General features: G+C 39.7%; 1 protein-coding gene across 11 annotated transcripts in view; it reads left to right on the plus strand.

Annotated features, from left to right (window-relative positions):
- The window catches only part of SGMS1 (sphingomyelin synthase 1), a 264,767-nt gene that overhangs the window by 144,724 nt on the left and 92,505 nt on the right, over window positions 1-27,538 (plus strand). For 10 of the 11 annotated variants that reach the window (XM_032491393.1, XM_032491396.1, XM_032491391.1 and 7 more), the window contains one exon: window positions 17,729-17,809. The exons of the other annotated variant lie outside the window; for it this stretch is intronic. The gene's annotated coding sequence lies outside the window, so the exon portion shown is untranslated. The remainder of the gene's footprint in view (window positions 1-17,728; window positions 17,810-27,538) is intronic. 11 annotated transcript variants of the gene reach the window in all.

Below are 27,538 nucleotides of genomic sequence, written 5' to 3' on the forward strand. Positions count from 1 at the left end.
TTCTTGTTCCAAAGGTGTTTTTGTATTTCAGGAGGATTTTAAGAGCTGCTATTTGAAATAACTAAATGTTCGGTAAGCATTCAGTTCTCTGGCCTCGGGAGCCGTGCTGTCTGACAGTGGTCTCATCGCCTTTTATTCACAGCCTTTATTTGGTGGTGTGGCTCTTTTCACACTTACTTCAAAGTGCTGCTTTGCCCATGGCTCTCCTGGCCACACTCCCTCACCACTTTCACCATCAACTCCCCCCGCTACGCGGGTTGACATCTCTGTTCATCCACTCAAACAAAACGCATTGAGCACCTGCTACCTCGTAGGCACTGTTCTAGGTGCCGGGATACAGCGTTGAACGAGAGTCCCTGTTCTCATTGTGCTGCGTCGGGGAGAACCGACAAAGAACAGACAGGCATGTTAGGTAATGACAAGTTTTAGGAAGAAAAAATAAAGCAGGGAAAAAGGGCATGGGGAGATGGTGAGGATGGTGTCTTTGATGGGGCGTGTTGAGTGCTGATTGAGCAAGGATATCTGAGGGCAGCGGGGCTCAGGCAGGAGAGACTGCAATTGCAAAGACCCTGAGGGGAGAGTGTGTGAGCGACAGCCGAGGGGAGGGTTTCAGGAGAGTTTGGAGAGGTCCTCGGGGGCCAGATCACGTAGGCCATGATGAAGACTCTAGCTTTTGCTCTGAGTGAGGTGAGAAAGTACCTAAGGTCTTAAGCTGAGAAGTGATGTGTTCTGACTTACGCTTTAAACCCCCCTGGTCTCTATGTGAAGATTATGCTAGAGGGGACACAAGAGGATTCACGGGGGCTGGCTGGGAGGCTATTGCCAAGGTCTAGGCCAAGGTAAGTAAGCTTGGACTAGGGTGGAAGGAATCGTGGAGGGATGAGAAGTGGTGGGATTCCAGGTACATTCCTGAGGGGAGCTCACAGAATTGGTACATAGGTTAGACGTGGACTTGACAAAAAGAGAAGCATTCCAGATTTTGACCTGAGCTGCCGGTAAGTTAGTTATTATTTACTGAGATGGGGGGAAGGTGCAGGAAGAAAGTGTTGGGGTTGTGGGGTGGGTGGGGAGTAAAGTATTTATTAGTTAAAATAGGTACCTGTTAGCTATCTAATGGGAACAATGAGTAGGCAGTTAGTCCGTGTTTGAACCTGGAGTTCAAGAGAGTCCAGCACAGTGGTATCTTTTTGTTTGAGAGTTGTCCTAGAAGAGAGGTATTTAACACTTATGGGATTGGATGAGATCACCCAAAGTAGTTCTCAGCGTATAGTGGGGACCCATGGATTCTTTGGACCTTTGCAGGGGTATCTGCAGAGTAAAAACTCTTTATAATAATACTAAGTCATACAGTGCAGTCGTGTTTTCCAGAGGCTATGTGTGGCATCACGGCAGAATAAACGCAGACACAGATACAGGCATCTGTTATTTTCTGTTCAGCTACGTTTAGAGAGATTTTCAAAAATGGGAAATGATGCTGTTCTTCTTACTAATACATGGATTTTCTATTTTGGAGAATGTATTTTTCATTAAAATGCATTATTTACTTTGATACATAATGAACTTATAGTTGCTTTTAGATGAATTAATAAATATTTAAAACTTTTCTCAGTTTTCTAATATAGTAATTATCTAAAGATATAACCCTCATAAATAAAGCATTTTTGAGTTCCTTATTCATTTTTAAAAGTGTTAAAGTGGTCCTGAGACCAAAATGTTTGAGGACGGCTGCCTTAGAGAGTCAGTGAGAATAGGGAAGAGGTCTGAGAGTGGAGCGAACATTTGGATCCTTGCAGAGATCAGGAAGAACCCACAGGGAGAGTGAGAAGAAATTGCTGGAAGGAAGGCGGACAGTCCGAAGAGGGCATGGTGCTCTGGGGGCCAAGTGAAGAAAGCATTTCAAGCAGAAGCAGGCGGCCAGCAGTGTCACTTGCTGCTGGCAGGTCATATTAAATGAGTATCGAGAACCATTGGCTTTAGGGATGTTGGAGGTCATTGCTGATTTTGACGTGGATAGTTTCAATGCAGGGGACAAAAATAGGCTCAGCAGAGAATAGGATGGAAGGGATTTGTTATCACAGTTAGAGTCCTGAGAGTAAGACTTGACCCAGCCCATCTCTTCCTTTTGAGGCATAGCCTGACCAGTCTTTAGATTTACCTCGCATAGGAACCGACCCCAGGCAAACCACCTATGGTTGGGATGGAGGATGTGGGCAAGTAGTACAAGACGTAGTTACCTGAACCTCTGTGCTGTGGGTATAATTTTCTTTTAAAAATATGTAGGTTATTTTTTCTTGAGTTAAGAAACATAGTTATATGGAATTAGTTGCTGAGGTTTTTTTTTCCCCTTAAAATTATTTCATTCTTCAAAAGAAATAACTGAATTTATTATATTTACTTCTTACATATTATTGATCAATATTAAATATTATGGTTTTAGAGGGAAAAGAAATGATATATTTTTCCCCTAATGAGGTCTTTACCAATTTATATTTAAGAACATTTATTTACTTACACTTTATGGTAATTTAGTTATATCTCGTCCATCAGACTGAGAACTCTTCAACAATAAGGTATAAGTTTTTTATTTTCATTTCCCTAATGAATATCTAGCCTAGAATACAGTAGGAATTTAATAAGCGGTTTAGAATGAGTAAGATATTAGAACATTTGGATTTATGTTTTATAGTTTATTTTTTCAGTTCTTTCCCTGTTGTGTTGTTAAAAGTAAACTTTAAACTGTTAATAGGATAAATTAAATTACATAAAACCTAAAGGGCAGATTGCTTTTAATTCCTCTTCGTTGGAACCAATGTTGAGGAGAGTCTTTTGATAGGAGTTAGATAATACTTTTTTTTTTCTTTTGCTTTGTTTGGGTGTATATGTCAAAAATGGCATGACTAACTAAATACATACATCTTCTTTCTGTTTTTGAGGCTTTAGAAGTTGTCCCCCAAGGTAATAAGAAAAGAAATCGTTCTGACCTGTGAGAGACCACATCTCCTTCAGAACTAATTCAAAGGAATTTTTTGTGTGAACTCTCTTTTAACTTGGGTATAATTTTATATTAGTATACTATACAGTGTACAAATTTTAAGTGAACAGTCCAGTAAACTAACAACTGTCTCATGATATAGAACATTTCCATCACCCAGAAAATTCTCTCATGCTATTTCCAGTCAGTTGTCCCACCCCAGAAGTAAACAGTAATATGATTTCTATCAACACAGCTTAGTTTGGCCTCTTCCAGAACTTCACAGAGTTTTACAGAATGTACTCGTGTGTCTGGCTTCTTTTGCTTCACTTAATGGTCAGTTTTTGAGACTCATACATGTTATATGTATCAATAGGTGGTTTCTCCATGTTGCTGAGTAGTACTCCATTGTATGACGTTATCCACTCACCTATTGATGGACATTTGGGTGGTTACAATTTTTGGCTATTATGAATATAACTACTGTGAACATAATTATGCAAGTCTCTTTGTGGACATATGTTTTCATTTATTTTGAATATATAACTGAAAGTGCATCACTGGATAAGTGTATATTTAATTTCATAAAAAATTGTCAAGCATTTCCCTTAAGGGATTATGTAATTAAAGATTCCCATCAGCAGTGGATGAGAATCTCCAGTGTGGTCCGAACCTCTGCCAACACTTCCTATTGTTGTCAGTCTTTTCAGTATTAGTGTTCTAGAGGGTGTTATGTGGTCTCTTGTGGTTTCCTGTGATTTCCTTTATGATAATGGTGTTGAAAAAATTTTCACGTAGTTACTGGCTATTTCTTGTGTCTTCTTTTATGAAGTATCTAATCAAGTCTTTTGCTACTTTAAAAATTGTGTTGTGTGACCTTTTCAGTCTTGACTCTTCATGCTTTTCAATTCCTGACGTATAGTCGTTCTGTATGTATTCTCGATACATGTCCTTTGTCAGATAATGTCTTGTAAAGATTTTCCAGGTGGTGGTTGTCTTTTCATTTTCTTGATTGTATCTTTCAGAAAGCACAAGTTTTAATTTTGATGACGTTGAATTTGTAAGTTTTTTCTTTTATCCATAGTGCTTCACCTACTTCGTGGTCACAAACACATTCTCCTGTGTTTTTCTGCTTTATCGTTTTAGCTTTTACAGTTAATTCTATATGAGGCATAGAGGTCGGGATTCTTCTTTCCATATGGCTATCGATTTGTTCCTGTCTGATTTGTTGAAAAGACCATGTTTATAACCCACTGAATTATTTTGGCATCTTGGTTAGGAAAAAAAAATCAGTTGACCATATATGCATACATCTATCTCTGACCTCTGTTCTACTGCACTGTTGTATTCATATTTCCTTACACCATTACTGTATTTTGTCGAGGATTTTTGAATGTGTGTTTTCTGGCTGTTATAGGTGTATAGTTTTGATGTCTTTGTCTAGTTTTTACATTAAGGTCATGTGGGAATATTCTTTGCTACCTGTTTATCTGTCTGTGTCTTTGCATTTAAAGTGCATCTGTTGTAGGTGGTATGTAGTTGGGTATTACTTTTTAATGTATTCTGACAGTCTCTGCCTTTTCATTGGCATGTCTACTTACTGTAATTATTGATATGGTTGGTTTTATGGCTACCGTTTTGTTCTTTCCTATTTGTCCCATCTTTTATTAGACATTTTTTGGATCCTATATCTCTTTTTCTTCCTTCTCTTTGTTTAGTTGAATATATTTTAGTATCACGTTTTAATTTCTCTTAGACTTCCAGCTACACCTTGTTGCATTATTTTTCTAGTTTCTTTGCCGATGATAATATTTATCCTTAATAAAAAGTCTTTTATGAATAAATATTTTACTACTTTGTATAAAAATATAAGAAACCTATAACCATATGGTTTCATTTGCCCCCACCATCCATTGCACTGTTGTCTTCATACATTTTATATCCATATATGTTGCAAAGCATACAAGATAGTGTTATGTTTTTAATACAGTATATATTGTGTATGTAAAATATTTATATACACACTATATTTAATGCAGTATCTCTAATAAATATATCTTAAGGAAATTAAGAGAAATAGTCTTTCACATTTACCTACACATTTACTATTTCCAAGGTTCTTCATTCCTTTCTGTAGATTAAATTTTACGTCTGGTATCACTTCTCTTCAGCTTGGAGAGCTTCCTTTAGTATCTCTTGCAATGTAGGCCTATTGGCAACATATCCTCTCAGTCTTTATTTATATGGAGATTTTTAATTTTTACTTTATTTTTGAAAGATAACTTTGTTGCATATAGAATTCTAGGTTGACAGGTTTTTTTTTTTTCCCTCCTTTTCTTTCAGTGATTTAAAGATGTTGTTTATTGTCTTTGGGCCTCCTGTTTCTGATAAGATGTCTGCCCTCTTTCGGATTTTTGTTCTCACATGTGTAATATATCTTTTCTTGTCTGGATGCTTCTAAGATTTTGTTCTTGTTGTTTTCTTTGGTTTTCACAGCTAGATGGGATTTTCTTGTGGCTGAATTTTCTGCTTTGATGTATTTCTATTTTTGCTCCATTTTGAAAATTTCTGGCCTTTGTTTCTTTACACATGTTTTTCTGCCCCATTCTCTCTACTCTTCTTTAATATGTAAATTAGAGTACCTGCTACTGCCCCCCACAGGTCATTGAGGCTCTTTTTAAAACATCGTTTTCTTCTCTGTGCTTCAGCCTGGATTCTTTATACTGACATATCTTAGAGTTCACCAGTCCTTTTCCACTATTGTGTCCAATCTGCTATGAATCTAATCTGCTATGTTTTTAAATTTCAGATATTATAGTTTTAAGTTCTAAAATTTCCTTTTTTTTTTAACAGTTTCTATAGGTCTCAAATTTCCTATTACTTTACCCATTATATCGATCTTTCTCTGCAGATTCTTTTAATATGTTTAAGATTGTTAAAGTCCTTGTCATCTAATTCCATGTTCTGGATTATTTGTACATCTGTTCTGTGCACTGATTTATCTTTAGCTGTGGAGTTGCATTTTCCATTTGCTTCACATGTCTATTAGTTTTTAATTGTATGCTGGACTTGGCAGATGCTACATTGTGAAGACTTGGGGTTCTGTTATGTTTCCCCAAGGAAAATTGAACTTTGTTCAAACAAGCAATTAAATTGTGAATCATCTTGAACATTATGTAGGCTCATTTTTATGCTAGCTATTTCCATTTTTCCTTTATTTCCCAGGAAATATCCTCTAGTCCGGGTAAGTGTTCTTTATTCCTTAAGCCACGGTACATCTGCGGTTTCCCAGGAAAGTCTGAGGCCTTGACCAGGCCCCTGGAACCTGGCATATCTTGAGCTTTAAACTCCTCTAAGGTGGGAAGCTGTTGGAATCTGTCAGCTTTCTAAAAACTTTTCAACTGTTCTTTTTCTCCTCTGGGATCCTTGGAGTCTTGTAGTTCTGGATTTAGCTAACAAGTGCAGAATTTATTTGCAAATTTGGGGCTTTATCCTCCATGACTTCCTCATTTGGGGGTTTTTTCTTCTCATCTCTCAGCTACCGTGGCAAGCCCATATTCTGACCAGTGAGACTGTGGTTTGCCGCTTGAGTTCCATCTGCTGCAGCATAGCCAAACTAGACAAATGAAAATTATCATCCAGTGTGTTTCCCTTACTTAAGGTCTGTAGATGATCCATTTTTTGCCTGCTCTTGGTTATTTTCCAGTACCTTCAAAGCTGCTTTTTGTATTTGTCCACAGTTTATAATTGTAGTTGGATGGAGGGCAGTTTTGCCATCAGAAAGCTAATCTGTTATAGAATTTGTTTTGTGTGGTTTATTTCAGTCATTTGTTAAGAGGTGTTAAAACTCATTTTCATTTGGAGTTTAAAAATACCTTCAAGTCATGCATAATAAATTAAACTTTTGTTACTGGCCAATAGAACATTGTTTAGACACAAGACAATATTTATGAAATAAGTAGTGTTTATGAAAAGAAATATAAGATATTAAAACACATTCAAAGATGGGAAATTTGGTAATCATTCTGATTTAGGTACAGACTGACATTAAGTAACCACAAGAATTTTAATTTAACATACTTAGTATATGTATTTAAAGACTCTAGTGTAAGCATTGGAAATAAATTTCAGGTAACTACTTCAGCATTCCTAATGTCTGGTTGCCAATTTCTGACCTATATCAATAACCTTTAAGAGAGGAGATCTCACTTTTGAAGTTTCTTATCTCCCCATAATGCATTTTGGTCACTAAAATCAGCTAGGTAAGTTAGGGCAGTTCTCAGATTCCAAGACCAGAAAGAAATTAGGCCAACTTAAAATATATCATTGCTCCAGGAAAAGTAAGGATGTAGTTAGAAACTGAAATTAACACCCTCAGCAGTGGTACATTTTGCTTTTGTCTGCGGATGCTCACTACGGTAAGAGGTATCATCATTATGATATTGGCAGGAATGGGTGAATATTTAAGGAGGTCAGAATTTTTTTTTTTTTAACTCTGTCAGGAAAGCTATGTTAAATAATAACAGCATTGCCCTGTCTCACATGTTTCCTGTGTATAATATTTCTTTTAAATTGCTTTGAAGTATTGCTTAATCAGCAGAGATTTTTGTTTGAAACAATTTTTTAAAACTCTTTAAAAAGTATGTGGTCATTATATAAAAAGAAGAAAATACTGATAAATAAAAAGGAAAAAAATAAACTAACCCAAATTTCCTATGCAGGTACAGCCACTTGGGTGGGGCATACATCCTTTTAGTTAGTTTCCTATTTCAATTTATAAAAGTGGATCATACTCTATGTTATAATCTGTTTTCCGCCTAAGTTATTCAAGCAGTTCTATAGGTATGTGAATGTTTGTGCTTTTATATAAGCTGTGTGTATTTATTTAAACAAAAAGAAATTGTACAGGTACTGATTTTAAGTCTATCCAGCTAAGCATCTTTGAATATAAGGCCTAGGATAATGAAAATTTTATCATTAGCTAAAACCACATTTGCTTTTTTTTTTTTTTTTTCAACTGATGAACATGAGAGAAACTTCTTTGTAGCTTCTATTTTAACAAACCTAAGAATGGGAGGCTTGCCCTTATTCTGTTTAATTGTAGGGGCAGTTTGCTTCCCTCTTCGGCTGTATCACATCATACGTTGTAGAGGCTGGAAAAGCCCCAAAGTTGCCCTGCAAAACCACGCTTTGCTGATCATCATCAGCTGTATGTTTAGTCAGTCAGTGCAGAGTAAATTTTGAAACACCAAAGCCTTCTATTTAATCAAGCTCTCATTGCCATCACTGGACCTGGGTGTTGAACAAGGCAGCTTTCCAGAGTTTAGTCTAGAAGGGAAGCAGACGTTGAGCTAGGAAGGAATTATAAGTCTGCTGAGAGTAGTGAATAAGTTCAATATCATAGAAATATATAACAGTTGTCACTGTCACCGAGTCCAAGCTCGTACTCCTTGCCGCATGACAGGCCAGTAAGTCGAGAGATGAGTTGTGGGGGCAAGGAATAGTGACTTTTTTCAGAAAGCCAGCAGATGAAGAAGATGGCGGACTTGTGTCCCAAAGAACCATCTTGGCTGAGTTAGACTTTAGGCTTCTTTTATACTAAAAGGGGAGGGAGTTTCTGGTTCCAGTCAGCCTTTGGAGGGGATGTAATTTCTTCCTTCCTGTGGTCATTCACAGATGGGTCTGGTCAGGATGTGTCCTGTGAGCTAAACAAAGGTATTTTAGCTTAATGCTCATTACCTGGGAGGCACAGTTCTCAGAGATGGGCCATTATGTATAATTTAAGCTTATAGACAACATTCCTTTAATGATTAACTTGTAGCAAAAGCAATGGAATACAAAAGTTAAAAGGTTGAAACAGATCCAATATGAAGTCAGACTTATTCTTCCCTATTACATCTTGACCTCACATAGCATGTTTGAGAAAAGCTTCTGAGGAAAAGATGTTTAAATTGATACCTAAATGAGGAGCAAGAGTCAGGCAGGACAATGGGACAGGAAAAGTCAGGGGGAGTTTTCCAGGTGGAGGAGCTGTCAGGGAGGCTGACACGTCACCGTGCTTCATATCACACTACGTCACGATCAGTCTTTGTTTTCAGCTTCTCTCCAGTTAAATTTAGACCACTGCTCATTCTCAGAGGGTTTTCCCATTACTTCTTGCTTGATGGTGGCCTAGAAAAGGAAAAGCACAAACATTGGCTTTGTGTTTAAATAGAAAAAAATTGTGTTTAAAATTGAGGCCTGCCACTTAGAAAGTAGGTTCATTTGGGCATGTAATTGTACTTCTCTGAACCTCAGGTTCTTTTTCTGAGCACGAGGATAATGCCATATCTGCCTCGCCTGAATTGGGGATGTTGCAAGGATCAAGGCATGTAAGTGCCTCTGTATCATTATTTGTTCTTTTTGGTGAAGTTGACGGTGCTGGATGACTGACTTCCTTCACTTATGTGCATTTGTGAAAAAGTTAATTTTGCTTTTAAATTTACTGTGGAATAAATGTGGTCTGTTTTTTATTTTGAAATTTTTGCTTAGATAACACTAAAGAAACTATTCATATTAAATACAATCTGAGTAGGAAAGCATGAAGCTCAAATTATCTGCATTAAAATCTTTCTATAGTCAGAAAAATCAATATTACTGAATGAAAACCTTGAAAATTTATTTTTAAAATCAGAAGCACTGCATTTTGAGATTAAAGGAAAGGTCATATGATAACTCTAGAAATTAGAGACATTTTTATTCTTGGATGATAGAGGAGGTGGGGAGTATTTTTGTCACAGTACTTTCTATGGTAGAATTATCATGCAGCTGATGAAAATACGGACTTGGCCAGGCTGAAGATACTATATACTATTGAAATGTATTGCCTGTTTTGTGGAAATAATGTGGCTACAGATACTAAGAAATCTCCCACGACCTGAAATTAGGGTACAGCAGTAGAAAAGGTTAGCTGTGTGCATTTTATTTGTCTAGATAGGAGATGGTGGTTTGAGGTCCAACACGGAGAATAAAGTAGAGGAACAGACTTGCCTGTTAGATGCCGCCTGACAGTGAGTTAGAGAATCAGGTTCACTAATGACCCTTTCTGCAGATGCCTTGTCAAACTGTGTTATGTCCTTGTATCTCTTTGAGTATGGTTTCTTCTCTTGTAAAAGAAATATTTACCTTTGTCACAAAGATCTTGCCATCTATTTCTGTTTTAAAACTTGGGCCAGGGCTTGAGAAGGTGGACAGTTGACCAAGACTCTTCTTTCTCACCCAGTTTCGGGACCAGCGGGCAGACCAGTGGGAGTCAGACATGCAGAGATTTACTAGGAGCCAAGCTGATTAGAGGACTGTGGCCAAGTGGGTTTTCTGGTATTTCATGCTCCAGTGAGACCAAGTTCCCCCTCATAGTGTGGGAGGGAGCAGCCTGGTCTGCCCCCTCTGTGAGCAGGCCAATTGTGCAAAGGAAGGAACTCTGGAGAGTATGGGCCAAGTTGTCCAGGACCTTCTCCCAACCATTTGAATAATTCACTCCTCTCCCAGGGAGGAGGTTGGGAGAAGCCTGGGCTGTTGGGCTAATGGAAAGTCTTCTAAATGGAAATGAGGCAGGGGGAGTGGAAGTTTCCTGCTTTGTTGAATGGATGTGGTGCATGAGTAAGTGTGGCTGCCTTCTCAGTAACTCTACCACAGTTTCATCTTCTGTAAAACTAGCATAATGATAGTAACATGTCTCATAGCGCTACTGTCAAAATTAAATGAATTAGTACACGGGAAACATTTAGTACAGAGCCTGGCATGTGGTAAACAGTTTGCCTGTTTTTACCTTTAGCAATATCAGTATTTGTAATACTATGTCAAAGCGTTCAGATGCGTTTAAAACGTGGGAGGGTTAAATCCTGTCCTAGTGGGGGTAATGCCTGTAGAGGTATAAGTTCATGTTGAGGAGAGAAAACCTCTGGCTACGTGGGAGAAAATAAGCCCTATTTCTTTTTGGTGTGTTTTAAACATATATTTATTCTTGGTACTAAGGAACAGGTTAGGAAGGAGAACGCTGAGTGAAAGACCACTTCTTTTAGGCTGCTGAGAGTGTTCCAGAATGGGAGTTCTGGAAGGATCCGACCTGGAGGTGTTTAACCCCTTTGTTTTAGTAACTCCCACTGCTGCCGTAAAAGCAGTATTATTACAGAGAAAAACAAGTTGATTTTTATTTTAAATATGGAAGTTTCTAGGTGAAAAGGGCGCTGGACTCTGTGGTCCTAATAGCCTACCAAAACACGTGCTGGAAATCTTTCTCTCTGCAGTGGTTACTTGTTTAGATGTGGTTACTTCTGCCGAAAATGTGAGTGGACATTATTTGTTTATGTCCAGACAGGCTCCTGATGGACAGCACCTACTATGCCAAAGCACACGTGTAATGCATCAGTGAACTGAGGAGTGGGGATTTGTAAAGCAGTAGAACACTTGCACAAGTGTTTGTTCTATGTCTCTTTTGATTTTCCTCCCTACTTAACATTCATTAAAAAAAAAAAAAGAAGCAGGTCATTCATGAGAAAGGCGGCCTATTTTAGGGGCATCTCAGTTTATGTAGAAAATACTGTGTGTTGCTTTTGAAAATGGATTGAATGTGTAATATGAATGTTATATTCAGTATTATTCTTTCATCTTGCCACAGAGCTTAGTTTTTACAAGTAGTTCCATTTTTTTCCTCATGGAGTATATGATACCACTGGTGTCATTCTGTCTGGTGCCGAAGCTCCAGCTGGGTAGACGGAGCGTAGAGAAGCCTGGGCAACGAGAGGCCTAGGCTGTGCTGCTGGGTGACCCTGAGCAGGGTGCCGAGTCTCTGGGTCCGTGTGTCATCTTCTGCCAACCAAGAGGCCAGGACAGGAAGATGAATGAAGATTTTTTCATCTTTTAAATGATGTGGCTGTAGGATTTCCCCTCTAGTTTTCTGCTTGTAGCAAGATGGCCTGCTGAGGTAAGAGGTCTCTGGCTCAGTGTGTCTTATGCTCTGCTTGAAAATTGTGCATTGAATTAATTTGTAGAAGCTGGCAGTACTTGCTTAGAAGATTTCAGAATGTATGTGTTTGAAAAAAAAAAACCAGAATATATGTTTTTTCTTTTTTTTTTTTTTGTGAGGGGGAGGTAATTGGATTTATTTGTTTGTTTCTTTCTTTATTTTAATGGAGGTACTAAGGATGAACCCAGGACCTTGTGTATGCTAGGCACACACTCTACCACTGAGCTATACCCTTATTAGCAAAATTTAGATGGAACTTTAAATGTCTGAATTTCTGTTTTGTTCATAAACCACTAATACAGAAAGTCTCTAACTTGTCTCTCCAAACATGGGTTTTATAAAGTATTTAAGTCCATTATATCACATTTAAAACACTCTTTTGTTAAAATTATTTTATGATGGGTAGGGTCAGAGTATAGCTAAAATCCTCCTGCTGTTTTAAATATGTCAGTGTTTGGCATGTTAAATAGCCTTGCAGGCCAGCCAGGGAACCTGATCACCATTTATAAGATTGTTATCTCCTTGGTAATTATGACCCACTTTGTCATTCCAAATGGCAAGACTAGGGTGACAGGATGTGTGTGGTAAGAGAGGAAACTGAGGATGTGAGTCAGGGATAGTGAAATAGGAGGACCCATGCCAATGTGAGGGCAGGATCACTCTCCCAGGCCCTGGCCCTGGGCCTCCCTCTTCTTTCCCGTCCTCTCTCCAAAGGGCTTGTCGTCCCATGAGGAACTTGAACCTTACTTCCCGTCTGTATTGGTTATCTGCAGCTGCATAACAGTGTCATTTCCAACTTAGTGGCTTAATCAGTGCACAGACTATCTCGCAGTTTCAGTGGGTCAAGTGTCTGGTCATGATTAAATAGGTGTTTTATAAGGCTGCAGTCAAAGTGTCAGCCAGGCTGTTGTCTCATCTGAGGCTTGAATGGGGAAGGATTTTCTTCTAAGCACGTGTGATTGTTGGCCAAATTCAGGTTTTTGTTAACTGTCAGCTGGAGGCTACTCTTCCCTTCCTCTCTCTATAGGCAGCTTACCACTTGGAAGCCAGCAAGGGAGAGAACCTTGTAGCAGAATGGACGTTACAGTCTTATGTGATATAACCACATATGTTCTGTCATTTTTGTCATATTTGGTTATAGGCAGATCACAGGTCCCACCCCCAGTCCAGGGAAGGGGGTTCAGGTGTGGATGACAAGAGATGGGGGTCATGGGGGCTGTTTTAGGGTCTGCCACATTTGAGGCTGGCCAGGAATGTGTCTTCTCTTTGTCTCTCCTCTCCTCCTGTGCATTGTCCTGCTTAACTAGGGGTGTGACTCCTTCCTTCTGACCGGCAGAGAATTCAACAACCCTGAGTGGCCTTTCTTCCTCTTTTCCACTGTTAAAATGCAAGGAAAAGGCAGCAGGAAGCTCTACCTTGGTATGTAACTCAAGCTGTTGGGGCTCTCCCTTGACAGCTGGCGTTTGGCGTGTGTGACATGCTCCCTGGCAGGTGTTTCTAGGTCAGAGTGTGGCTTATATAAAGGACCTAAGAGGGGACTTCTCAGCTTTTGTGTCTCCTGGTCACTGTTGTTCTTAAGCAAGTGCTGAATTCCAACACTAGGTCACTTTCCCAGTGCCATCCTTTTAGGATTCTTGCTATGACTGTGTTTTTAGAGTCTAATTTAGAATCATTAGTGGTTTGGGTCCGTTTACACTTTGGCCCCATTAACTGCTCTTTTGTGTCATTTCCATCATTTCCTTGTTTTCTTCTGTCATTTTTAGAGGGTTTCTTGCCTTTTTGTGGCCCGCTTGTGCCCTGTGACTTGCTCAGTCTTCAGTTACTGCTCTTCCTCGTTTGCTGAGGAGACTCATCACTGTGCTGTAGGCTAAGAACAAGGACTGAAGCCGGGCTGTCTGGATTTGAATCCCAGATCTGCCATTTATTAGCCAGGGAATCTCGAGCAAGTGATTCCATTTTGTTTCTGTGTGGCTGGTATGAACATTTCTGATTTCTAACACTGACCAACAAGCCTCTGCTTGCTGCCGCCGCTCACACTTTATATCCCAAGATATGTGCACAGATATAGGCGCAATTTGTGCTTTACTACTAAATGAAACTTGACCCCAAGCCTTCCTCTGGTCTTCTAGTGAAATGGGCCAGACATTTTTGAGCTTACAAGGATACCTCCTTTTTTGTTGTTAACGTTGCCCTGGTACTTGCTTTGCCTTCGAAAACTGCGAATAGCGTACTTCTTCCAATAACAACATTTCATGAGCATTTATTATTTGCCATGAGCTTTATTAAACTGTTTGCGGGCATTATGTCTCTAACCCATGTGACAACAGTAAGTGGTAGTGCTACTATTATTCCCATTCTATTGATGAAGAAACTGGGGCTTAGAGAAATTAAATAACATGCTCAAGGTCTTCAGGGTAGATTGGGGAATACAGTTCTGTGTGACTGCAAAGCACATGTTTTTAATGATTGTAGGACACTGTCTCTCACAGAGGAAACCCAGGCCCCCCTTCATTACTAACTCCTTGGTAGAAAAGAGGCTAGGAATGCAAAACAGTCATGTCTCGCTGTACCAGAGCTTTACCCACTTCCGCAGCCTTGGTGCAAGTGCCATCCTCTAGCATCTCAGCTCTCAAATGATTTTGATGCCTGCCAGTTTCCTTCCACGTTGGGGAGGCTTGGCCTCGCCCTAGAAGATGAAGAAGCATGCATTCAGAAAGGAGTGTATTCTTTTCAGCCAGGTTTTTGCATGACTGTTGTAGGATCTTAACATTGTATATGAAGTACGATTAAGAAATACTGGGTTTTTAACAATCTTAGCCAGGATTCACACATCCAGATTCTTCTCCTACAGTGCATCAGCCAAGTTAATTGCTTGTGTTCTGGGGGTACTGCCTTTGCATTGCATTTTCTTAAATGAACTTCATGTCAGTCACCTTATAACTCCTTCTCCATCCATCCTAGTACTTAGCACAGTGTCTTCTGCCAAATGGGTAATTCATTAGACGGTTGTTGAAATCACTTGTCATTCTTTCAAATAACCATAGTGGTGGCAAATTACCATCTTTGAGGGTGAATTTGATTCCTTGAACCTATTAAAGTGTTTTCCATTATAGCAAATAAAGTGTCTTGAGTTCAAAAATCAGGAGCAACCAAGCTGTAATGAGACCGATTTGCTCGTGGACGTTGTGCACTGGTTTTGTACTCAGCTTACTCTGAGTTGTCAGCATCTTTGGTGTGAGTCCTGAGGATGACTTAGAAGGGGTCAAGGAGTACTTTTTGTAGATAGAAATTTCTGTTAGCAATGCCTCACCCTGTGGGTCTTTGATTTTCTAGAAAACGTAGCTGACAAATCCACACTGCTGTCGGTCAGGCTGTAATGGGAGGGCTCGCCTTGGCGATAGGCTGCCTGCCACTCTCAGTGTGGCTTTCATTTCCCGCAGATGCCCGCTGAGTACTTGGCATGACAGCACACGCCAGGTGAATTAGCACTGCTGGGGATGATTCATTCCCTCTTTCAAGAATTTATCATCAAAAAAAGAAACTCAGTACCGATACAAAGAAGGCTAACAAATGCATAGCTAGAGCTTCCGGTTTGCGTGTCAGTAACTGCCAACTCAGATGAAGATTTTTATTTTACACTCCATTCGGATCAACTTAGAAAAGTTTTATGTTGTTGTCAAAAGTATGATTTGAACCTCTCTCCAAAATGTTCACCTAGAGAAAGAGTCTGAATTTAACGGCCTCAATACCATAATTGCAGTTTGTAGCTATGAATTTAATAGACCATCATGCCTGGACTAGTAAACATGATAATTGTAATTATGTTTTGGGGACATATTCTGTGATGAGCACTATACATACATTATCTCAAATCTGCATAACTACTCTCCAAGGTATGTATGATTGTCCTTATTTTATAGACCTGGAAACCGAGGCTTACAGGATTAAATTACTTGGCAAAACCACACTGCTATTAAATAGCAGAAGTGTAGTTCACACCTGCTTATTTTAAACTTTTATAAAACCCTCTTTTTCATGCCTTTAAAAGGCTTCCATGCCAAGTGACCTGGCGCCTGAAGCTACGGCTAGCCTATGAGCACGTTTCTCAGTGTTGGGTATGATCTGCAAGTCTTTGAGTCTTCAGTCCTTCCTTGCTATTTTTACAGATGTTGACAAGTTCTTTCTTTGTTACTAAGAAACCCTCTGTATTGATGTGGTGTTTTTTCCACTCTGTCCCTTCTTCATGCCCCTCTTACAAACACACACACCCGTACACCCCCCCCCCCGATGGTTTGGATAATGTGGGGGTTCTCCCTGTTCTGTAACTGAGGTGACACTGTCTCTCATGGTACCTCAGTGTATGGAACCATTTTACAATTCGTATTAATCTCTTCTCTCTGAATGCCTTAACTTACAACAGTCTTCAGGTAAGGAAAGTTAGCAGGTTGCTGTATTATAGTTGTCATCTATTTGGAGTCATATGTTCCTCGCCTAAAATGAGCGATAGTCGTGTTCTGCTTGGTAGAAGTGAGACGTTTTCGTTCGGGCTGTTCTGTGAAGGGAAAGAAAGTGGAACCTCCTCTCCCTTGGTTGTGGACCCTTGAATGTTAATGAAATTGAAAAACAAAAGTAAAACATCATTCCGAATGACTCCCTTTTAGAAAACGGTGGGCACTCTGCTGAGCATGATCCATTATTCCATGAATTGTATGAATTCCAACATTTGAATTGATACGTGGACAAGTGGCAAGTCTGATCATTGAACATCAGGTGTCCCTGATTCTGGGATAATACCCTTCTTAGATCCAAGTGTGCTTGAATTTGGCAGATTATGTCTTTGATTTTACCTAATCCTCACAACCACACAGTACAGTATTTCTTTCAGAAATAAAGAAACTGAGGCTAGGAAGTTGTGAATGGATTTTCTCACGGCTAGTGAGTGGTAGGACTTTGAGCCAAGGTTCCTTCTGTGCAGGGTCCTTTGGGAGATGGTGGTGGCTTGGGTTGCCTTATCATTTCTCTTTCTATCTATGAGTTTTAAATGATTTAAGAAATAGCGCAATGATTCAAATGGGAATCAACATAGGTGGTAGCTTAATTACTGGTAAAACAGGATGGGAGGGCTCAGAAGTATCAGTTACCTCCTGCTGTAAAACATGCATTGGACCCTAGAAACCCTGACCTAGCCATCCGGTAATGGCAGGAGGGAAGCCGGCAGGGAGAGCTGGCTGGTCCTCTGGGAAGCAGACGGCCGATGACCTGCTTGCTGTGTGGCTGTTGGCTTGGGCCCGGTGCTGGAGAGAACAGGAGGGAGGCCCTTGCTGCCTGGCTCGGCGTGGGGCCGCCGCACTGAGCCAGTGCTTCCTGCGGCCGTCCCAGGCAGACGAGTCACAGTCACTCATCACATGTTGTGAGAAGTAAGGAGGGGCTTGAGAGAGAGAGAGTGGCTTACTCTAATACTGCTCCCTCCCAAAAACCAGACTAAAAATTTCTTCCCGAAAACAGAAGGGAGGGTATTTTAAGAGTCTCCACCCCAAACCCCAACGGTAGAGACACTGCTCTTTACATTTTTTTCTCTTGAGGTGATCTTCTCTGTTGCTTTCTCCTGCCTTTTTGACTTTGGAGAGAAAGAAGGAGATAACTGTACTTCTCTCTGTGTTTTGGGTAGAAAGAAAGAAAAAGACTAATGTAGTAGAGACCAAGAAAATGGTCTTTTATGAGACATATAATCAGATTCTTTCTTCTCATGGCAGGTGATGGAAATGTACTGGAACAGTGGGAGAAGCCGGTAACTTATAGGAAGCCAAGATGACAAGAATTTTAACAAATAATCCGTGAGTAAAATTGTGTTAGTCCTTTGGAATTCCTTTCACTACAGGCTAAATTTTCTGTAAGAAACCATGGTCAAATAAGACCACAATTAAATACCTTGGAAGTCTAAAAGAGAAAATTTCGAAAAGTAGATACTCAAACGCTTCTGAAAGTTGGCGCTAACATTTGAGGAATTAGGTTTTTGCATTGTTCTTTCTTGGTAGAGTGTGTTATTTTAAGTTGGGTGCATCAGTTAGGTGGATAGAGCATAAGTATTTAAAGAATTCAAAGAGGATTCCCTATGTATTAACCTTGGACTAGCCCTTCTCAAATGCAGATCAATCTTGCTTCCAGTGGTTCTGTGGGCCCCATTTCTTACCCACTTTTTGTGGGTACATTTTGGTGAATGTGAATAAAATTGAGCTCTTTGTCTGTCCCTCTTCGTGTATGCCATTTTCTACGCATCAGGGGCCATTAACGTTTACTGGTTATCTGACGGTTATACATGGCTGATTTTGGTTTCATTATGGTAATGACATTGGTAAGCCGGGTCGTTAGTGGGAAGATCATACATTTTTGAGTCAGACATTCACAGGCCTGGTCTCATGCTTTACTCAGCCTCTCAACCTCAGCTGACTCATCTGTGTACTGAATTTGATAATGCCTCTCATGAAACGAAGGACCATGTGGCCAGTACTTTGTGCTGTGACTGGGACATTCGAGGGCCACAATAAAAGTGGTTGCTTTCCATCCTTACATTGGTGTCATGATTTACAGTTTATAAGCCTTTATCCTGACTCAGAAAATTGGCCAGCTCAACTTCCTGAGCTACTGTTAGGCAATAGGTTAATACTGCTGGTAGTGATATGCAGGTAAATGTTCAGAGCTCACCCTGAGGGGAGGAGGGGCAAACATTTGCCAGTTTCCATGGTGTCAGTACTCCCAGCCATGGCTGATTTCAAACTACCAGCGAAAGGTACCCGCCAGCAGAGTTGGGAAGAGATGTGCAGGAGCGCACCACTAGATGCTTCCCTACCAACCAGATACAAAAGTTGCGGAGAACGTCAAGAGCATTGATAGAAGTAAACAAGAAGTGATGGGTTTTGAGTATTTGTTCTCTTTGGTTTTAGTATAGTTTATTTTAATTGTTTATTTATATAATTTAGCTTTTAATGATCATGTGTTTAACAACTACCTGGCCAAAAATCCTGAGACTGTGACAGTGGGTTCTAGGGGGTGGCTATGAGCTGGCCCTAGCCCGCCATGACACTTTGAGGACCAGCATTGGGTGCCGCCTGGCGAACCATGTAGCTTTGCTTTTGATTCAGAAGATAAGTTTTAAGGAAAGTGAATTGTCTCCAGAGAGAGTGAAACAAAACAAAACAAAATATTCTGGGCGGTTCAAAGTTCATACTGGCTTGATGAAAACCTTAGGGAGCAAAATGGAGGAAAGAAAGGAAACCTGATCAGATATCTCAGTGTTACTTCTAGAAGTAGTTTCTTCAGTTTTCTCACTTGCCCTTTAGAAGGGAACAATTGAAGCCTGAAATTGCTAAGTAACAGCTAAGATCGTGGTGGTTGTTTTTATTTTAAATCTCACCCACCTCGTTCTCAAAACACATTCTTTATTGAACCTTCAAAAAAATGCCTTAGATATTTCAAAACATTGGTTTGTGTCAATTCCCTGAATCAGACTTACATAATCTTAAAACACTTATTTCCCTTATTTCTTCCTAAAACAATGGGTATTTATAGTTCCTACGGAATCAGGATTGGACTTGGATTATTGCAAAAGTAGTTCTTGTCCCTTTGAAGCGGAAGCTCATGGAGAGAAATCTGAGAGACTTGCCTCTGGATTAGGAAATATTGACCCATGTCTTAATTGAACTGAATAAGGCTGTCTTTGGTAACTTGGAAAGCAAACAGGGAACAAAAGGGACTGGTGATTAACAGAGAAATTTTGCCACAGATGAAATATTCCGATTGACTCTTTCTTTTTCCAGAATGGACTTGATGCAGTTTCTGGACACCCCACTGTAGATGAGGTTTTGACTAGAGCACTGCTAGGTGTGTAGTCTTCAAACGTGTAGATTTTACAGACTTGCTTTTTGTTCAGATCAATATACACTCAGTAGTTTGTGGATACTTGGGAGTCATGAGTTATTAGGGTAGAACCCAGCAAAAATAAAACAGGCCTATTCCACTTCAGGAGTTGATAATCAATCAAGCCTGAACAAAGAAAACTGATTTCAGAACAAATGTGGTTTTAATTTAATAAAAGACATGTTAAATACTCAGGCAACAGATGGCAGAGAGGAATTACCTGTGTGGTAAGAGTGGGCTAGATCAGGGAATGTTTCAGGAGCAGAGGACATTTGAATTGGGTATTTAATGATTAATTTCTTTTAATTAAAATACCCTTTTTAAAAAAAAATTAAAAGTTAACTATGCTAACTGGAAAGAAGTTTAAAATGTAGAAGTTGTTTAGAAGACTCATCAATATTATCACTACCCAGAGATATCATTATTAACATTGTTCTTTGTTTTCTGCCACATTCTTTCTTTACCTAGATTAGATACGTATTTTTTTCCTCCCTAAAATGGATCATTATTAACATTGTTTTGAAACCTGATTTGACTGACAGTGTACTGAGACCATGCCACATTGATAAACACACGTCTACGTCACTTTTGTTTTTCTGATGTAGCATTCCATGTGTTTGTGATCTGTTTTGTATTCACCCATTACCTTGTTAGTGGGCATTTAGGTTGTTCTCAACTTCATTCTTGTAAAGCGCATCATGATGAACATCTTTGTGTGTGCATTGTGGTGCACTTGCCCAATTATTTGGGCAGGATCTTTGAGCAGAGTTGGGACAGTGCTTAGGGAACCCTCTTGGTAGAATAAACAGTTTGAGCCAAGAGGTAGAGGTGGGAAAGGAGGATCCCATTCTGGGGAAAGGCTGGAATTGTAGTTTACTAGGATGTGGAGCGGGAAGGTAAGTAGTGCTAATTAGGGCTGGAGGTAGAAGATAGAGGGTCTTTGATGCTAAGTCCTTTTATTCATTCTCAGTTGGGAGCCATGCATGGACTCTAGCTCATCCTTCAAATGAAGACTGCATGTCTTCAATTTTGCTTAATTTCCTTGTTTAGGAAGAAATAAAAATTATTAATAGTTCTGCCTTCTGAAACTTCTTGAGAGTCTTAAGAAACTGACCAATCAGGGGGCAAACAAGTAATAGAAATCATGGGAAAAGTGTGTTTGTGTATAGAAAGGTGAGCTTATGCTTTTGACGAGTGAAGGAAACATCACGAATACATGCATTTTCTACACTTAAGGAATTTTAACAAACTATTTGTGATTAAATTTAAAGATGATTTGGGAAAGACATGGGTGAGAAGACAAATATAATCATTTAATAACAATACTACCTTATATTTATTGAGTACTTTAATGTTCTTCTATGTTTTAAATACATTGCTTTACTTAATCTCTCAACAACTTTTTTAGGAAGTGTGTAGGATTATCTCCATTTGGCAGGGGAAACGGAGGCCTCAAAGGCTGATGTAGTGAGAAATCACCAGACTTGGAGCTCCGGTTCAGGTGCTGCTGGGGCCTTGGGCAAGTCCCAGTATTGCACCGGGATGCTTGTGAGGATACAGTGAGACAGTGTGTGAAAGATGATGAGAACAGCATAAAGGACCTTGGAAATGGAAGGACTGCTTTTTGTAATAGGACGCCTTCTTCTATCATTCCTGAAGGGAAGACACTTCTCTAGCTATTTCCCATTCCCTTTGTGGTAGATTATATTATTATAAAAACATTGGCTATTCCTTCCTACCCACCCTCCATCCTGTGGGAAGATTGTGCTTTCCCACCTGACTGAGGGTTGAGCCGCATGGCAGGCTTGGCCCTACGACTTATTTGGCCAAGAAATGTAAACAACAGTGACAGGTGCCATTTCCAAGCAGAAGTGGAATAGGCATCGCCTGGTTTTGCCGTCTGTCTTTTCTCTTTGCCATGGGACCAGCGTGTCCCGGTTAGGGGTTCTCCTTCTGCCCTCGTCCCAGAGTGGAGAGGACATGGAGGCGAGCCTCGGCTCAACCACAAAGAACCAAACAGGAGCCAGGAATAAGCCTTTCTCTGTTGTTGGCCTCCAAAATGTTAGGGTTATTTGTTCCTGCAGCGTCATTTAGGCTGAGCTGATACATTCCTTTTTCACCCCTTAGGTCCCACCCTCTCTCCCTTTCAGGACACACACACACACACACACACACCTTGTACAGAAAACTTTCTTTTTAAGTTGAGAGACAGTGCTCCCCGTCATCTGTTGTGCTACAGTCTCTCTCTCTCTTGCTGTGTAGAGGTCAACCTTCATCAGAAGTTATCACTTCGTGTAAGGCATTTAAATAAAGTATTTAGGGTTGACCAACTTGACCCTTAATTTTTTTTTCCTTCACACAGTTGAAGAACATGTCCTGTGTCAAGGTCTGGATGTCTGGAGGTTTTAAAAAATTGAAGCCCTGGACCCAGCCTTCAGGAATCTCAGAGCACGATGCAATTGGATGCTGTGTATCCCAGCAGTTGTACAACTAGGCAGACATGTCAGGTGCTGAAGGGGTGTGTCACTTTGATAATCGGCAAGCTGTGTTCACGCAGGTGTCCCCACTTTGTTGTATGCCACCTGTAAGGTGTTCTCTAAGTGTCATTGCTTTCCACTCGTCAAGCTTATCTCCCCTTTTCCATCTCCCCCTCAGCATGTGTTTACTGTACCATTTAATTTGTACTGTGTGTTAGACTTCCTGATTCTCAATATGTAGTTTCTTTGTCAAACAATGTATATTGACTCATTCACTAGCTTAGTGTATATGTCCTTTCTTTGGACATATCTTATAAGCTCTTTAACTTCTTTATGTTAACTTTTTCCCAAAACAAGATTGCTTAACATACTGTTACAACAAAATTAGACTCTTTGAAAATTTTTTCTTATTTCCTCTGATCCCCCTTCCCCAAGTTATTAGTTCTTTTCTTCATGACGTGTGAGTGAAGTTCATTGTTAGTCCGTGTGCTCCTTTCTTATTCTTTTTATGGTGTCTGATGTGTTCAAGGCTCTTCATGGGAGAACCAGTTTGTCTGGGCTTAGTAATACATTACCTCAATTTGGAATAATTTCCAGTTGACCTGTCATATTTCAGGTCACATGTCTAATAATCTGACTAATGACTAGGCCTGGCTTTGGACCATGGGGTGAAACCAGTAGGTCCTACCAGTCTGTCTGACTAGCAGTTTCTAGCTTTTCCCTTCCTTTATGATTGAATTCAGCTGTTGTCTGTCTTGTTGCTTCTGACCTCCTCTCCAGTATGATTTCAAAAGGCACAGGGTTAGTAATAAACTCTTTGGGATTAGAGCCCCATCTTGGACCAAGGGCTTTCAGTTTCTGTTCAATGTGCACAGAAAGAAGCGGCTGTCAGCCTCCATCAGACAGGAAGGAGCATCCAGGGAGCTGCCGTGGGTTTTCAGTAATAGGCCGCCTTTAGGTTGGGTGACGGGTTCAGGACTGGTGATTTTAATATTATTTTTCCTGACAAATATGTTAAATATATCCTCTTGTACGTATTAAATACTGCGTAACCAAAAACATCTCTTTAACGTGTGAAACACAGTTAAAGCTGTGAAGTGCACCCATTGCATTTACATTGGCAGAACTGAGTCACTTTAGTTATTTTTGCAATTTTAATTTTCTCTTAAAACACCTGTCTGAGTGCCCTCTGAGATAGTGTATCTTCTTTTTTTCAATAGGGCAAAATAAACTTTTTATGAAGATACTATTTATAGATCCTTAATTTTCAGATGATCTTCATGTAAGTACAAGTATCAATATAATTTAAGATTTAGCCAGAGAAATATTTTTCTTTTGTTCTCCCACAGAGAAATACCTTCTCTTGGGAAGACACAGAAGGTTAATGTCTGGTTATTGACTCTGCCCACTAGCTCCTTTTCTCTCTGCAGGGAAATCTAGATATTTTCACAGAGTCTGAAACATTCGAAAGCCCATTCATGTCTGGCTGCGATAAGTATCAGACAGAATGGTCCCAGCTTTGGGGTCAAACATACATAGCTTCGTAGCCGGCTCTGACTCATCTTCATGATTGACTTTAGGTGTGAAAACTTTCTCAAACTCCTAGTTTCCTTGTGTGTTCAGCGCCGTTTTAATACCTGCCTTGCTTTGTTACAGATTAGATGTAAAATGATGTGTGTACAACAGAAGCCACTGTCATTACGAGATACTCAGGAAATGAATTAAATTGAGCGTGCTTTTCTTGCTGCAGGTCGAATTTCAAGTACATTTTCCTATAGGAACAATGTTATGAATGGAGTTTGATTATCGTGTTAGAAAGCCAACCTGTAGAACCAAAAATGCCATCCTTTCCTGATGGAGTTCATTTTAAATTGGTCCTAAAGCCCAACCATCCCTATGGCTTTCCTTTTGCTGAGTTCTTTGGAGTCAGTAGGTCTACCTTGCTCTTGCCTTTCTGCTGCTTCAAGTGCCCTTTCTGTTACCTGCAAGTTAAAGGATGCAGACTAATTCTTTGGTTGTTTATACATGGAATATTTCACAAGTCTGTGTCTTTGTCATGGGCAATTATAATAAAAGTAATTGCATAGTAGGACAGCTGATTAATCACACAGCTTTTTGAGGACAGTGGTAGTATTTATTCCCATCTCATAAAAGCAGAAATATATTAGCACTAATTAGAGGATACGAGTGACTCTATGTGTACGTGTGAATGACAGTCACTCTTCAACAGAGGCTTGCTCTGATGCAAATGTCATATAACTTTTTATTTTAAACCATGTAAACAAAGGGATACTTGTGGTTCTACTAGTAGTTACAAGTTGCCTTGAAGAACTGCCCATTTTATGTTTAAGAGCACTTGTAGGTAAACAGGTGGTTGTTTGTGGCTATCCCACGTACACAATGCTTATATTTAAGGAGGAATTGGTACTTTGGCAAGATGGTCAAATACGTACGTATGTGTTCCTTACCTGAAAGGGAAGCTAGAATGACTTAATGCCTCTGTTCTTCCAGTGGATTAGTATTTGGGGAACTGAGATTGTCTGTGATGACATTCTGTTGTAAACGGGTCTTCCGTTTAGGAAATATCAAACTTGCTTTCTCAGTCCTGGCATTCTTTATTGTTGGAACATGTCGTAAAGAGCAAAGACATGCATCTGTCGCTTGGGGTCTGCTTGCCAGCTGGTTTGAACAGCTATAGTATTTGTTTATTCTTGATGTGTCAGCAGTCAGAAGGAAAGTTTTCCTTTCTCCTTTGTGGCTGTTCTATAACTCAAACATCATTATATCAACAATGACTGTTTGTTCAGAATCTGCCAGGTCCTGGGCCACACAAGGCCCCTGGAACACTGTCACTGCCTCAGAGGAACTTTGTCGTCTGCTGAGAGAGAGAAGTCAGGGATCTCAAAAAGAAGGAAGACACTCAGGCTCTATACGTCAGTTTTGAGATGGAGGTATAAAGAATAAGGTATTTGCAGGGGAGGAGAGTTCCCTGGGGTTTGCACCAGTGAGGAGGGTTCCAGGAAAAGGAAGAGTTTGAGTGTGTCTGGAAGGTGATACTAGTAAGAAGAGTGAAAGAGGTCGTAACAGAGGCCATGGCCTGGGCCAGGTGTGGGGGTGGTAATGTGCCCACTGCTTTAGGAGGACAATGAGTACACCAATTGGATTATTTGGCCAAGGGTTTTTTTTAAGTGAAAGATGGGACTTGGAGAGGTGGAGGCCAGCCTTTGAATGACTGAACGTCATGGCATTGGGTCTGTGGGCTAATCGTTCCTTTTTTTTTTTTTTTTTTTCCTTTAACTGTAGAGTGACAGTCTTTGTACTCTGCATTTTAACTTTAGGCAACAAAGACATCCTGGAAATAGTTATCCGTCTTCTTTTGTGAGGCTGTTCTAATAACGTGGGTAATTGTGTTTTTATTTCTGAAGCATGAGGATTGTTGCAAACATCTTTTAAGTGCTTTGAGTTATGACTGAAAGTGCATGTATTTATAAAGGCTTCCTTCTTCCTGAATGGAGCGTCTATAAATTTTAAGCTTGACTGGATCCTAGACAACAGAAACAAACTATGTGCTCTCTTTCCCCTCCTCTTTCATGTATCTCAGTGTATCTATGTGTGGCTGCATACACACCATGCAAGTGCTTATTTTAAACTGCAGTGCCATGAAGTTTATTGAGTTGCTCATACACACACAGGTTATATATACATATATATGTATATAGATATACACATATGTGTGTATATATATATAGTCTTATCATATGAAAGCTACAGTTCTTGATGTAACAGCCAACATATTATCAGTTTGGCCAGTATAATTGATAGTAATAGTTTCATAAACAGAAAATCAATGTGCTTAAAAATAAGTATTAATTTACCTGGAGGTTTGAAGAACGTTGCCCCTTAAGCAAATGTCCTCCTGATCTCTACTATGAAACTATACTTGTTTAATTGACAGAGGGAAGGTTTATGACAGGATGGTACTCTGGACTTTGACACTTATCATGTGATGGTGCTGATGTGTTGGGGGCACAGAGGCTGGGACCTGGCAGCTGGAGCAGCAGCTAGGAGACACTCAGCCTCAGTGACTCTGGCGTGGATGCCTGCAACAGGATGGGAAAAAGAGAACAAATGTGAACAACGTTAGGAAGCCATTATCATACCTGTTGATAGTGAGTTGTCAATAGAAAGGGAGGGAGCTCAGATGATTGTAGACCTTAATTTACAGTGTTTAGGACAACAAGATTACCTTTATGAGGAATATGAGAGTCAAGAGAGATTTATTAGCTTCATCATCTAGGATATAGGCCCAATATACCTGCTGCTGAGGTTAAATGTTGGGTTACAGGCTTATCTTGTGCCTGCCCTTTTGGACCATAACTGGGTCTTAGAACTAGAGATGAAGCAGTTAACATAGAGCCACATACCTGATCATTTACTGGCAGAGCTGGGATTAGGACAGGTGCTCTTGACTCCTAGGGCACGTTCTTTCTGCTTTTTCATGATGGTCTGGAGAAAAGAGTAGCATTTTAGAAAGGGCCCTTGATCTCACTTTAGATTTTTATCTTTGGCTTAATGAATATTTTAAAGAAATCTTGGCTCATGGAATGACTGGTTCTAAACAAATATGAGGAAGTTAAACTCAGGAGTTCTTTTCCAAAGCCAAGATGGTTTAATTTGTAACTTAAAAAAAAAAATGATTCCTTTGCAAAAACTCTCTCCTCCCACTAGTAATGAACTCTTAACTGGTCCTCAGGACCTGGCAGTTCTGTAGGCACCCATAATCTGCCAATTCCCAGCTCCTTCGAGTTTATTTTAAATACTTCTATTCCAAAATGATGTTTAGGGTACAGTGACCCAGAGAGAATGAGTATTTCCAAAATCATTCTTATTTTCTTAAAAGTTGGTTTAATTGTGGCATTAATAAAATCATTCCAATTTTGAGCCTTTTTTTTTTGCTACTAATAAAATTTCTATTGTATAATAAGAACACCAAATCCAAGAATTCTAATCCCAAAGCTTCAGTTCTTTATCACTTAAATACGGGACTCAGGCCATGCAAATACCGAAGAACTACTTCAGCTCTAAAATTCTTTGGATAGTTTAACATTGAAGAGAATCTTAAAAGAAAAATTATGAGCCAATTTGTCCACAAGTTTGGAGAGTTTGATTCTG

The sequence above is a fragment of the Camelus ferus genome, chromosome 11, assembly GCF_009834535.1.
Source record: "Camelus ferus isolate YT-003-E chromosome 11, BCGSAC_Cfer_1.0, whole genome shotgun sequence".
In the NCBI taxonomy this organism is placed as follows: domain Eukaryota; kingdom Metazoa; phylum Chordata; class Mammalia; order Artiodactyla; family Camelidae; genus Camelus; species Camelus ferus.